Genomic DNA, 13,869 nt, shown 5'->3' on the forward strand with positions numbered 1-13,869 from the left:
GCCTTTAATCCCAGCACTCGGGAGGCAGAGGCAGGCGGATCTCTGTGAGTTCGAGGCCAGCCTGGTCTACAGAGCTAGTTCCAGGACAGGCTCCAAAGCCACAGAGAAACCCTGTCTCGAAAAAGCAAAAAAAAAAAAAAAAAGCTATATATAAGTTTTTATTTAGGAATGTGTCAACAGAAAAATGACTAAACAGTCAAAATAGCTGGCAATAGTGGATGGGTCTGACGACATTCAGTGAAGGGGGGGTGGGGCGTCATGTTACTAACAGTCTGCTTTCGTCATTAGGAAATTAGGAACTATCTCATACGGCTTGATATCCATGATGATTAATTTTCATTCCCACCTTGATCAGATTAAGATGTATATCAGGAAGGTGGCTCTAGCATGAGGACCTGGATTCAGATCCTGGAACTCACGGTAGCACACAGCTCTAATCTTCACACATACACAAGATAAATTCTTTTAAGATGTAGAAGCCTAGGGAATTAGCAAAACATATACCTACCAGTGGGTGTATCAGTAAGAGGGTCTCCAGAATTGTTTAACTGAGGAGGGAGCATGGGCCCCACTCTTCCAGTCACTATCCCAGACTGAATAAAGAGAGTCGGAGAAAAGCCCGATGAGGACCCGAATCTCTTTTCTCTGCCCTGATCTGTCCACAGCCGAGAGCCACTCCCAGCACCAGGCCTTCCTCAAGGTAAGAGACTCAAGCAGTGAATTGAAATAAAACCCTACTCTTGCATGCTGTTTCTTTTTCTTTTTTAAAGCAGGAATCGGTTACATCAAGGAGAAGAGTAGCCATTACAATGCATACATCAATCTTTGTGTTCTCATGATAAAACTGCTACTTGAAAAAAAAGCACTTAGGACTTGATGTTTTAATAAAGAAAAGAGGAATTCCCACCAAAATTCATTGCGACTCTTCCTAAAAAAGGCCCCAGAGGCCTCAGAGGAATCAGGAATACTAGCCACCAGCCACCCTGCCAACTGCCACAGAACCCAGGGCGCGTGGGGGGGGTGTGTTGCATGAGTGAGTCTGCCTGAGCAGGAGCCCCAGACTGCTGAGCTCCACACTCAGTGTCCGTGGGTCTAGGGTGGGGCGGAGAATTGACACTGGCCAGTTCCCAGTCGTGCTGATACTGGTCTGCAAACACAGTGAGCAATGAGCTCCTGGTTGAAGGTAGGATTGCTCTCTAAAGAAACCCAGCAATTTGCTTAAGGGGTACCAGGCCCTGGGGGAGGTTGAGAGGGGGGCAGCTTGACTGAGCTAAGACAACTCCATAGCAGACACAGAGAGAGGAAAAGCAAAAGACAAGGATGCTGACACACTAAGGCTCCAGTCTTCCAGATTAGTGCCCTCTGTCTCAGGAATTGAGTTCCCCAACTGACTGGTCTCTGTCTGCACACTGAAACAGACAGGAAGATGACTGTAAATACCCCTTGCTTGCTTACTTAAACACCCACAATGGGGGTGTCAGTTTAGAGAACCATGACAGACTGCCAGAAAAAAACCAACCCAGCACATAGTCACACCCCCAAACTTCTGTGAAGACAAACACAAAAGGCATCAGAGGAAAATCAATAATGTTCTAAAGGACTAACATGAAAAACCAATACAAACTTACTGGAAAAACTTGTCTTATGCTGGGTGTGGTAGCTCAGGTCTTTAATCCCAGCACTGGGAAAGCAGAGGCAGGCTGACTTCTATGAGTTCAGGCCAACCGGGGTCTACACTGTGAACCAGTGAAGGCTACATAGCAAGAAACTCTGCCTGAAAACAACAAAAACCAAAAAAGAAAAAAGAAAGAAAGCCAAGTGGTGGTCACATGCCTTTAATCCCAGCACTCGGGAGGCAGAGACAGGTAAATTTCCTTAATTCTAATAAATAGTTTCAGAGAAACTTGAGAACAAATTTCCAGCAACATGTGGAAAAGGCACTCCTCAGCTCCCTCATAGATCCTTCCTCCAAGGCGCTGGGGAACCGAAAGTATAGTGGCCAAACATTCTGCTTGTAAGCCGGGAGTGAGTTCCCTAAAGAATGAACAGAGTGCTCTAGGTCGAGAGCTGGTTTATCATGAACAAAGGCCAGATTGAATCCCCAGAACTGCCTACACCAAGTGCAAGGAATCAAGCCTGTAATCCCAGTACTGTGGAGCGAAGGCAGGAATATGGGACACTCAAGGTCAACCTTGGCTGTATAGATTGGACTAAAATAATCCCATCTCAAAACAAATAAGTAAAATTGTGATTTGGAAGAGAAAAACTTAAAATGTTTTCAAGAACATAATGCCAAAGTGGAAGAAATGGAAAGACAAGCTATGCCATGGAGGAGGCAGGGCTGAAGAGACGGCTCAGTAGTTAAGAGCGCTGGTTGTTCTTCCACAGAACCTGGGCTCCACTCTCAGCACCCACATGGAAGCTCCCAACCATCTGTGGCTCCAGTTGCAAGCAATCTAGTGCCCTCTTCTGGCCTCCACGGGCACACATGTGCTGCACAGACACACATGCAGCAAAACACCCATAGACATAAAATTTCTGAATTTTTTTTTTTAAAGTTGAGACATAGAAAATAAAGAAAGGCCAGCATGATTGAGATCCTACAAGGGAAGCAAATAGGAAGAGGAGACGGGGATCAGTGGAGCAGGAATATGGGCTGGGGAGACAGCTCAGAGGAAGTCGTGCCTGTCGCACAAGCACAAGGACTTGAGTTTGGATTCCCAGTATCCGAGTTAAAAAGTTACACACACACATACACTGATATGTATAAAAACAGAAATACATATATAAAGAAACAAGGTACCTAGTAAAAAGGTCTAATGGTAAATAGGTCCCTAAGATTAAGCATAAAATGAGTAATTTTACTATGAGTGGGTCTTCTATATGTTTATTGAGACCATGGCTAGATTAAAAATTCAAGACTACAAAGACAAACCGTAGTGGGCCAGTGAGATGACTTGGCAGGTGAAAGGTGCTTGAACAAGCCTGCCAGCCCGAGTTGTCCGATCTCTTTGACCTCCAGCACTTGAAACACATGCATACCTGAAGGCACTCCTTTCACACTCATAAACTAAATCTTTAAAAAGAAAGAAAAACAATTTTCAGAAATGTGTAAGGACTCCCAGAGAGAAAGAAGCATGCAGTTTCGGGGAGCAGCGGCTCAAAACCAGGCATGGTAATCCCAGCATCTGGGAAGGGAGGGAGTCAGCGTTGGCTACAGAGAGAGCTGAGGCCAGCCTGAGCTACCTGAGACCCTGTGAGAGAGAGGGGAGGGGGGAAGATAAATGGAATCTGAGAATGATCAAGAAATAAAAGCAGATAAAAAGAAAACAGGGGCTTGAGTGTGGTGGCTCTTATGAGGGCGCTGTGGAGGCTGAGGGGACGGTGGGGGCAAGATTATCACTACTGCCATGCCCTGTCTTCAGGCGTTTTTCTAGGAGTTATAGATGCACTGGTTAACTTTAAGTAAACTGAACTTGGAGCTCTCTGTGGCTCTATCCTTTAGCGGGATATGGGGGAGGGGCTTACAGTAAGCAATCTAAATGTGCAGGAGATGCTCGGCATGCAAACATTGCCAGTGAAGAAGGAGTCTAACACTGTGCTACCAAAAGCCCCCCAGACTTCACCAGATCGCCAGTCAGACTGCCACTCCTGGCCAGGGACATTGACAAAGTAGGAATCACGGCTGACCTCTGTGGCACACACTTATAATCCAGCACTGGAGAGAAAGAGCTGGGAAGACGGGGACTTCCTGGTTGTCGTGGTTAAACGATGAAGGCTAGCCTGGGCTCCACTGTTACCAGTGGTGGTGTTGGGAGCACAGAAAGGGCGATTTTCTTTTTACTTTATTTGTTAAAAATATATTTTAAAGTTATCTCTGTGTGTGTGTGTGTGAGAGCGCGAGAGAGCACACACAAGTGCACACATGCGTGCGAGTGCCATGCTATAGTGGAGACAAGAGATAACTTACAGGAGTCAGTTCTCTCCTTCCATCATGTGGGCCTTGGGGACCAAGCTTAGGTCCTCAGGCTTGTTAGCAGGAGCCTCTACTCACTGAATCTCACCAGTGTTTTTGTACTAGCTGAACAGTCCTCGTCTGTGTTTATTGTCTGCTTGTTTGTTTCATTTTGTGAATATTATTGAGAGTAATTTTGTCATATATAAAATGATTTTTTGAGTATCTACTTGGAGCTGGGGAAGCAACTCACTTGGTAGCATGCTTGTGAGGGCGTTTCTCTGTTTTGATTGCTATATTAAGGCATATAATCATTTTTTTCTACTGTGCATATCCCGTCCCATAATGAATCTGATTTTAACCATATGCACACCCATTTATGCACAGGCATAAGATCCAGTTATGCTTTACAATGCATGCACCCAAAACCAGTTCAGGCTGGCTTAGCCTTTCCACCCTTTGTATCAGGAAACATTGAGAATATATTTGAATAGAAACTGTCTAAATTTGTTAGGGGTATAGAGACTTATCCCATTGTTCAGAAAGGTTGTGCTCAGACGCTGACCAAGTGCCGGGTGCATTGTTCAGAGAGGAGTGTGTGCACACCATGAGCAGCTAAAGGAGCTGGACTGCCAAGCACATTACTAGAAGAGTGAGGTGTGCATAAACCAATCCAAGCAGAATCCCAGATTACTAAACATTCCCTGTGCTCACCTACTTCAACCCGAGACCCTGTCTCAAAATAAAGAAATTTGAATGTTTAAGTAGATCATAATTTCAGTTCTGGGAGTTCTAGATGATTTGTTTATGTGTTTGATTTTGGCACCTCTGGAGATCAAGGCCAGGGAAGGAAGAAGGAAGGGGAGAGGAGGGGAGGAGAGGGAAGTAGAGAGGAGAAAAGAAAAAGAAGTATCAGATTAAGTAACAAAAGCATGTACCAGCTTAGAAAGATAAAGGAAGTCACTCTGAGAGCCAGCAAGACACTTAGCCAGTAAAGGCACTTGCCGTCCACCCTGACAACCTCAGTTCTAGCTTCAGAGCCCCAGCGGTGGGAGAGAGGTAACTCCTGCAAGTTGTCCTCTGAACATGACACACGCGTGCACACACACAAACACAAATATTTTTTTAAGTCAAATTTTGTTGGCTACATACTTTTTTGTTGCATTTTCACATGGCAGGCTTGCATATCTTTTGTGGGGCCAGGGGTTTTGCTATGATGTCCAGTCTGGTATCAAACACACCCTTTTCCTATCCCAGCCTCCCAGTTAGGTGGGAGAAATACTACTTTTTATGGGGAATGGCAAGGTAATTCAGTCCTTATACTATGCTTGATTTTTTAAAAATTATTATTTATAACTTAGAAAAGTTTCAATTCCACGAATCATTAGCAGTAACATTATATAAATATTTATGATTATTGTTAAATTTGGAAATGGCTCTACTTAGCTGTTTCATATCTTCATATCTGAGCGGTAAGATTCCAAGGAAATTCCAATTTTCTTCTGGGAGAGCTAATTGTGATTGCTCGGAACTAGAGACATAATATAACCAGCTCCGTGCTATCATTTCTCGCGGTCTTTATTGCTGTCATCATTAAACAGGTTTCCTAATGTGCTCATGTGACTCACTCTTCTCTGACTGAGGTATCAAAAGTTTAAAGTTATCCTTTATTTCCTTTGAAGTGGATCCCTTTTTTTATTTTTAACAGTGTGTGTGTATGTGTGTGTGTTTTCAAAAGACAGAAATTTGTGAGAATCGTTTTTTGTTTGTTTCATCCACCATGTAGGTCCTGGAGATGGAACTCAGAGCATCAGCCTCGGCAGTAAAGTGCCTTTACCCAACAAGCCATCTTGCCAGTCCATATTTACATACATATGTCTGTGTGTCTTTTTGGACAGGGTTTCAGTGTTTAGTCAAGCTGGCCTTGAACTTGCTATTCTCCTGCTTCAGGTCCCAAGTGCCGGGACTGCAGGAATGCACCACCATGCTTCACTCAAACACACTCAAAGCTGACAGATAGAAGCAGCTTTCATCTATATGCAAATTCAAATCTATAATGTCTCGCTGTTTATACTGAGGTGCTCAAAGCATTTTCTAAATTACAGTCAAAATAATATATTCAAGGACTAAGGATGTAGGTCATTTGAAGGTATTTCCTAGCGTGTACAAGACTCTGGATTTGGTCTCTAGCACCACGTAAACTGGGCATGGTGGTGTGTGCCTATAATCTTGCCACTCAGTAGGTAGACGCAGAAGGAGTTCAGTCATCCCCCAACTACATGGTCCATTTGAGGCCATCCTGGACTGTTTGAGATGCTATCCAACTCTCCCCCAAAAAAACATATTTAAATTTTTTTAAAATAGCCACTCCCTTCGGTAGCAGGCTACCATCAATGAACGATATCAGTCTTCTGGAGTTCACACCCTTCTTTAATCCCTTCCTCTTAAAGGAAGCCCCAATGACTTCCAAATGACCCTAAACCAAAAGGCTACAGCAGAAATGACGGGACACCACTTCTCACATCCGGGCATGGAAAACCTGGAGCTTCCATCTTGCTTCCCCTTGCTTCCTCCTTCATTTCTTCATTGGCAGAGACTTACTGGTACGTCATGAGCTGCGTCACGGGACAGCCTACCTGACAGTGAGGAACTGAGGGACTCCAGCCAGCAGTCAATGAGGAACTGAGGTCTCCAATCCAGCAACCCAAGAGGAACGGAATCCTGCCAACAAGCAATTGCGTGAGTTTGGGAAAGAACTTGCTCCCTCACCATATTGAGGCAACTTCAGACAAGCCTAGCTGGGACCCAGCTCTACCAAATGATGGAGTAATTTACAATGTAGCAATAAGTAACTAATATATCATTAAGGGCCGGGTGGTGGCTGGCACATGCCTTTAATCCTAGCACTCAGGAGGCAGAGGCAGGCGGATCTCTGTGAGTTCGAGGCCAGCCTGGTCTACAAAAGCTAGTTCCAGGACAGGCTCCAAAGCTACAGAGAAACCCTGTCTCGAAAAACCAAATATATATAATCAAGAATTTTAATATGAAGGCATGAATCATTTTAACTTTGAACCATCCTCAATTACCGAACTCAGTCTATTCAGACAAGAACTTCTATTTGACTAGACATTCATAAAAATAAAATTCTCGGGGGCTGGAGAGATGGCTCAGCGGTTAAGAGCATTGCCTGCTCTTCCAAAGGTCCTGCGTTCAATTCCCAGCAACCACATGGTGGCTCACAACCATCTGTAATGAGGTCTGGTGCCCTCTTCTGGCCTGCAGGCATACACTCAGACAGAACATTGTATACATAATAAATAAATATTTAAAAAAAAATTCTCTGTGTTTAAAGTTACCTGAAAATTGAAAGAATTTATTACAAATTAGTTTCAGGTTCCCTATTTTTAAAAACCTTGTTTCACTGGGTATGGTGGCACATGTCTTTAATCCCAGCACTAGCACTAAGTAGGCAGAGGCAGGCAGATCTCTGTGAGTTCGAGGCCAGCCTGGTCTACACAGCTATTTCTAGGATAAACTCCAAAGCTACACAGGGAAACCTGTCTCGAAACCCCCTACCCCCCAAAATACATTCTTATAATTAAGTTATATAAAAGATGCAAACACTTCCAAATGGTTTCCCTGAGCCGGGCGGTGGTGGCGCACACCTTTAATCCCAGCACTTGGGAGGCAGAGGCAGGTGGATCTCTGTGAGTTTGAGACCAGCCTGGTCTACAGAGCTAGTTCCAGGACGGGCTCCAAAACCACAGAGAAACCCTGTCTCGAAAAACCAAATCAAACCAAACCAAACAAAAAAACCAAATGATTTCCCTGTCTTTTACTATACTTGTGCTCTTAGGTTTATCTCCTTCTCTTCTAGAATGGGGTGTTACAGAATGGCGTGCTGCCCTTCCTACCCTCAGCCGTGATGTCACAACGGCAGTTTGGAATAGAGCATGGCAGAACTATTGACATCACGGGAACTGGCAAAGACGGGCAAACCTGATACTAAATATGTATTAGTTGTCTTTGTTTTCTGTCGCTGGGATAAAACACTGATCAAAAGCAACTTGAAGAGGAAAGCATTTTTTTTTTTTTAAATAGGGTACAGTCCATCATGAAGGGACGTCAAGGCAGGAACTCAAGGCCAGAGTGAAGCAGAGGTCATAGAAGAACGCCGCTCATGGCTTGCTCCCTCAGCTCACTCTTTTATAACATCCACAATCAAATGTCCACGGGTGACGCCACCCACAGCAGGCTAGACCCTCCCACCTCAATCAGTATCCAAGGATATGTCCCAAAGGCCATGATGGAGGCCTCCTCTCGATAGAGGTTCCCACGCTTATGTCAAGCTGACAACTAACCAATACACTTGTCCACCCCCTCCTGGTAGCCATTACTGCTCTGGGACAGCTAACAATAGCAGAACTATGAACAGATCTGCCTGCAGACTATAGAAATGTGTAACCCAAAACCCAAACAAAATGACAGTTGATCCAGATGTCCTCGGCTGCAGGTCAACAGAGTCTTTCGTTACTCATATCTCATTCATCCATGGGCTACAAGTTGTGGAAAGGGAGTCAGAGTGGAGTTTTGCAAGATTTCCATTCAAATATGTTTTAGAACAATTTCTTTTTACATTTTATTTAGAGAGAGAGCATATGTATATCTGCATGCATGCACACACAAGTCATGGTTTGTGGATAGAGGTCAGAGGACAACCTGTGGGAACCAGTTTTCTCCTTCTAACATGTGGGTTCCAGGGATCTCACATCATCAGGCCTGGTGGCAGACACCTTCACCTCCGGTCTAGAAACAACTTTAAGTGGCACAATGTAAACACGTTGTTAGGCCCCACCAAAGGCACTAGGAGGTGACCCAGGAAATCTAGGGCCTGGACAACTAGATTTCTCTTACTTCATAGTACACCTCTCCCTGTTCTGGAACTTCATGAGCTTCTACTGACCCCTCCGTGGTCCCTGAAGAAGTGGGGACACAATGGGGTGGGAGAGAGCTTGTGCTAGACACACGTCTCTGTGTTCACTTGGGTGGGCTCTCAGTGCACACACGTAGGAGGACTTTGACTTTCCCCCTCCATTCTCCCTTGTGTTCCCATGTGAACGAAACTGCCCCTATGGCTTCTCTTTCTCACCCTGGGAGGCCCTCATCCTCCTTAGAGACTATATCCTCAGTCTCTTGTCTTAACATTAATTTTTAAAAATTTTTTTATCTTATGTGCATTAGTGTTATGCTTGCACATATGTATACGTGAGGATGTCAAATCTCCTGGAACTGGGGTTACAGACAGTTGTGATTGGCCATGTGGGTGTTGGAAATTGAACCCATACCCTCTGGAAGAGCAGTCAGTGCTCTTAACCTCTGAGCCATCTCTCCAGCCCAAAGTTTTTGCTTGTTTGCCTGCTTGCTTTGCTTTGTTTTAGTACTAGGAAAGAACCTGTTTTATTTATCAAGAAAGTAAGTATAGGCTGGGCGGTGGTGGAACATGCCTTTAATCTCAACACCCAGGGAGGAAGAGGCAGTCAGATCTCTGATTTCCAGGCCAGTCTAGTCTAGTCTACAGAGTGAGCTCCAGGACAGTCAGGGATACACAGAGAAATTCTGTCTCAAAAAAAAAAAAAAAAAAAAAAGTCAGTTTCTCCTCGCACCGTGGGTTCTACAGACCAAACTTAGATCACCAGACTCAGCAGCAGTGCCTTTGCCCACTTAGCTGTCTTACTGCAAGATAATTTTGTTTTAGTAAGATGATGTCCAGACCCGTGTCTAAAACTAGTCTCAATAGCTCTAGCCAATATTTTCCTTAAACAATGTCAGAACGAACTGTCATTCAAGAGCTACTGCATAACCTAGGGCTATTGTTAAGTACTTTTCCTTTAAATTCTTATCTGGAAAAGATCTGACATGACCGAAAAATAAAACAAACCCAAAAATTCCCTAAGATCCAAGATTTGAAATTAAAAAAAAAAAAACCTCCAGATCTCAACATGAAATGATCCAAAATAGGCAATATAATTTTCACGTCTTTTGGAAAAATACTGAGTCATATTGCCCACCCACATCTTGCAGAAACAACAGAAATTCAATGATTCGAGCAGGACACACTCTGTCATTGTCTGAAGTAAACACTTGAGTCATTCCGGAAAATTAGGAGCCAAGTCTCTTCAGTGACAAAAGTTTAGATCCCGTGTCCCGAGGACAATTTTGCAATGAGTTCCTTTCAGTCCCAAACGTATGTTTTTCTTGTACCACAGATACCTCGGAGCCAGATAGTGTTCCTTTCACGAGGACAACAACTGTCATGTGTTGAACAGACTATGGTGAATGGGCTGTGTCATTCATTCAAGCACAGCACAGCTAAAAGTCTGACCGGCAGCGATTAGGACTCCATCAACAGTCCTCAGGGAGCAGGCCCAATAGCCCAGGACAAAGGATGGGAAAGGCTCCTACAGGCCCAGCAACCCGCAGGACAGATGGGGGCCACACCTCCTTGCTCTCGCAGCTCCCCTCCTCCTGCAGCCGGGCCTCCGTTCTGTTCCCCCACAGCAGCAGCCTAGCCCTCCTCTCCGATTGTTCTTCTCTGCCCTCCTGATCCCAGGAGCTCCTTTCTTTCTTCCTGCAGGCTGCTCGGGGGCGCCTGTACATCATTGCTTAGCTGTGTCTGGTGGCAGAAACAGCTCCCTTCATGGTCGTCCTGTGGAAAAGAAATTCTGAAAAAGCCATCCCCGAGCCGGTCAGCCCGAAAGGAGCAGACTTGGCCCTCTTTTTTCTTCCCTGAGGAGCCCCGGGACCTCCGTTTTTCCCCCTCTCCTTTGCTCTCCAACCCCGGTGTTGTAATTTGCCTCATCTGGATGACTCCCAGAATGTTGCCAATTGCCTCCTGGCTACTAAACGAGGCCCACTCTCAGCGGCCCCAGACAGCAGTGACACCCATTCTCTTAGAATACTTGGTTGATGGGCATAGTACCCCCTCATTGTCTCTGCATTTATCACAGCCCAGTCAGCCAGGCCTTTTCTCTTCATCCCCTTCGGCTGACGTCTTTTCTGACTCCTCCCCAGACGGGAACCTCTTTGACCTGCCAATTAAGCTGGCCTAAGCATGTGTGTCTACCTATAGAAAATGCTCACCACCACCCCCACCCTCATCTCTCGGCAGCTTAAAGTCTCTTAAAGGAAAACTCAAACGCCAGCTCCTCCTAAAACCCTAATGAATTCTTCAACAGGGAGCTCTAATGGTGCCTTTCTGTTGTTTCTCTCCTTACCTGACCAACTGGATTGTCCTTGGCCCTCCTGGATAGAGACCTCTAGTTAATTTTGCTATCCCTACGAAATCTTTTCAGGTAAGCTTCTGCCTCAGATGTGATCCTGTGCTTGTTATTTAATCCGGGTCATTTTTGTTTATCTTTAATGTCTGTATCTATCAAGTTCTTTCTTTCCTGCACTTTGGAGCATATGAAGTATATTTACTATATAAATTTACTTTATTAATTCTGGGTCTGATTCTACTGATTTTTTTTTCTCCTCAATATGGGTCATAATTTCTTGTGTGAGTGTGTGTGTGTGTGTTTCTTTGTCTGGTAATCAATTTTTGTTAGGAGGCTAGACACTGTGGCTTTTACCTTGCTGACTGTTAGGACTCAGTGTTTCTTTTATTATTTTTATACTTCGTTCTGAGATGTGGTTAAGTTACTTAAAAGTAATTTGAAATCCCTTGAGGCTTGTTTTTATTTTTGTTTATTATTTTTTTAAAAAAACTGTTATTTTATGTGTGTGTGGGGGGCGTTTACCTGCATGTTTGTGCACCGTGTTCATGCCTTGTGCCTGCAGTGCCCAGAAAAGGGTGGTAGGCCCCAAGAAACTGGAGTTACAGACAGTTATGAACTGCCTTGTGGGTGCTAGGAATCTAAACTCTTGAAGAGCAGTGCTCTTGACCTCTGAGCCATTCTTCCAGCCCCTGACTTTCTGTTTAGCAGGCTCAGAATAGCTTTATTTACTACAGAGGTACTACAGCCCCAGCCCTGACATAATGCCATTTTAAGGCCCCTACTCAGTGGCCACACTTCCTCTCAGGCAGGCAAAAGTAAGAACTGAACCAGTTCCAGTTCCCAGCTCTGGGGCTGGTTCTTCCTCTTTTGCAATGATTTTAATCAGACTTTGGATGTTTCCAGGACTTTCACAGGAAGAGTCAAGGGAAGCCCTCTATAGATGACGTGATCTTCAGAACACACACACAGGTGCACGCACACAAGCACACACAACCTCATTCCTACACGCATGAGGCTTTCCATTATTCAACTCTAGTGTTCCAGCCCACATTCCAGCATGCCTCAAATCCCCAAATTCTGGAGGTAGAGGCAGGCAGATCTCTGTGAGTTAGAGAACAGCCTAGTCTATAAAGCGAGTCCCAGGACAGCCATGACAGTTACACAAAGAAACCCTGTCTCGAAAAACCAAGTGTGTGTGTGTGTGTGTGTGTGTGACAGCTAGAGAGATGGCTCAGTGGTTAAGAGCACTGACTACTCCTTCAGAGGATGCGGGTTTGATTCCCAGCACCTACATGGCAGCTCACAACTGTCTATAACTTCAATTCCAGGGGACCCGACACCCTCAGACATACATGCAGACAAAGAACCAATGCACATGAAATTAGAGAAAAAAAAAAAACACGAAGGGGAAAAATGTTTTAGAATGGAAGGAAAACCCGGCCAGTGCATCTTTCATGATGTGATGAACGAGTGCTCTAGTTCATTCTGCGCAGTGGTACTAGGATGGGATGGTGAGACACCTGAGCAGGTGAACACTAGCAGCACAAGCCTGAAAGTCTTGTTCGGTTCCCAGAACCCACAATGGAAGCAGAAAAGGAACACCTTCACATGTATGGCATGGTACACGTATGCCCACATTCATACACGCATACAGACACAGATCAATGGGTAAATTTAAATTTAGAGATAAATTTTTATTTTTCTAATTTTAAAATTAATATTCTTATTACAGAAAATAACTACAGAGAGTTTATACAGCCCTCAGCAATCTGCTGTGCAATATTCCTCTCTTTATGAAAACATGCATAGAAATGCATTTATTATTATTATTACTTCCTGAACGTAGGCTGAGGTTTTTTTTTTGGTTTGGTTTTATAATTTATTTCTATTTATTTATTGGTTTGTTTGTATTTTGACACAGGATCTCACCTTGAAGCCCTGGCTGTCCTGGAACTCACTATGCAGACCAGGCTGGCTTCCAACTCAACAGAGATTCCCCAGCCTTGTTTTGTTTTGTTTTGTTTTTTTTTTTGAGATAGAGCTGAACTCAGGATGTAACCAAGAATGAGCTTGAACTTCTGATCCTCCTGTTGTTTCCCAAAGTTCTCAGATTCCAGGCATACCCTACCATACACAATTTAGAAGTGCTGGGACTCAAACCCAAGGCTGTCTGCACGCGAGGCAAACACTACCAACTGAGCTACCTCCCTAGCCCACGTCTGTTCTGTGATTAGCATGTAACAAACGGGTTTAATTTGGCGTTTTCGTGGCTCTTTTGTTATTGCTGAGCCTCCTCAATCCCCTTCTACTCCCAGCAATCCTTTTTCCACTTTGATGCCACCTTAATTCTTGAACATTTATTTATTTTATGAAGTGTATGAATGATTTTCCTGCATGGGTGTGCACTGTGTGTGTGTGACCAATGCCGTGGAGGTCAGAAGATGCAGCCATATCCCTTCAGTCCCATAAAACTGGGGTTACAAGCCGGGCGGTGGTGGTGCACACCTTTAATCCCAGCACTCGGGAGGCAGAGGCAGGCGGATCTCTGTGAGTTTGAGGCCAGCCTGGACTACAAGAGCTAGTTCCAGGACAGGAACTAAAAAGCTACGGAGAAACCCTGTCTCGAAAATCAAAAAA

At 44.5% G+C, this 13,869-nt stretch overlaps 1 protein-coding gene and 1 long non-coding RNA gene across 2 annotated transcripts in view; one reads left to right on the plus strand and one right to left on the minus strand.

Moving 5' to 3' along the window:
- Positions 1 to 13,869, minus strand: part of Kdm7a (lysine demethylase 7A) — a 106,680-nt gene that overhangs the window by 75,783 nt on the left and 17,028 nt on the right. Inside the window, exon 2 of the mRNA XM_050148060.1 lies at positions 6,592 to 6,676. The gene's annotated coding sequence lies outside the window, so the exon portion shown is untranslated. The remainder of the gene's footprint in view (positions 1 to 6,591; positions 6,677 to 13,869) is intronic.
- On the plus strand, positions 6,610 to 11,460 carry LOC126505274 (uncharacterized). The gene is made up of 2 exons (XR_007592842.1): positions 6,610 to 6,694; positions 8,057 to 11,460. It is a non-coding gene; the product is annotated as an uncharacterized lncRNA (long non-coding RNA).

This window comes from Alexandromys fortis, unplaced genomic scaffold (genome assembly GCF_014885135.2).
Source record: "Alexandromys fortis isolate MF-2015 unplaced genomic scaffold, M_Fortis_MF-2015_v1.1 scaffold_57, whole genome shotgun sequence".
In the NCBI taxonomy this organism is placed as follows: domain Eukaryota; kingdom Metazoa; phylum Chordata; class Mammalia; order Rodentia; family Cricetidae; genus Alexandromys; species Alexandromys fortis.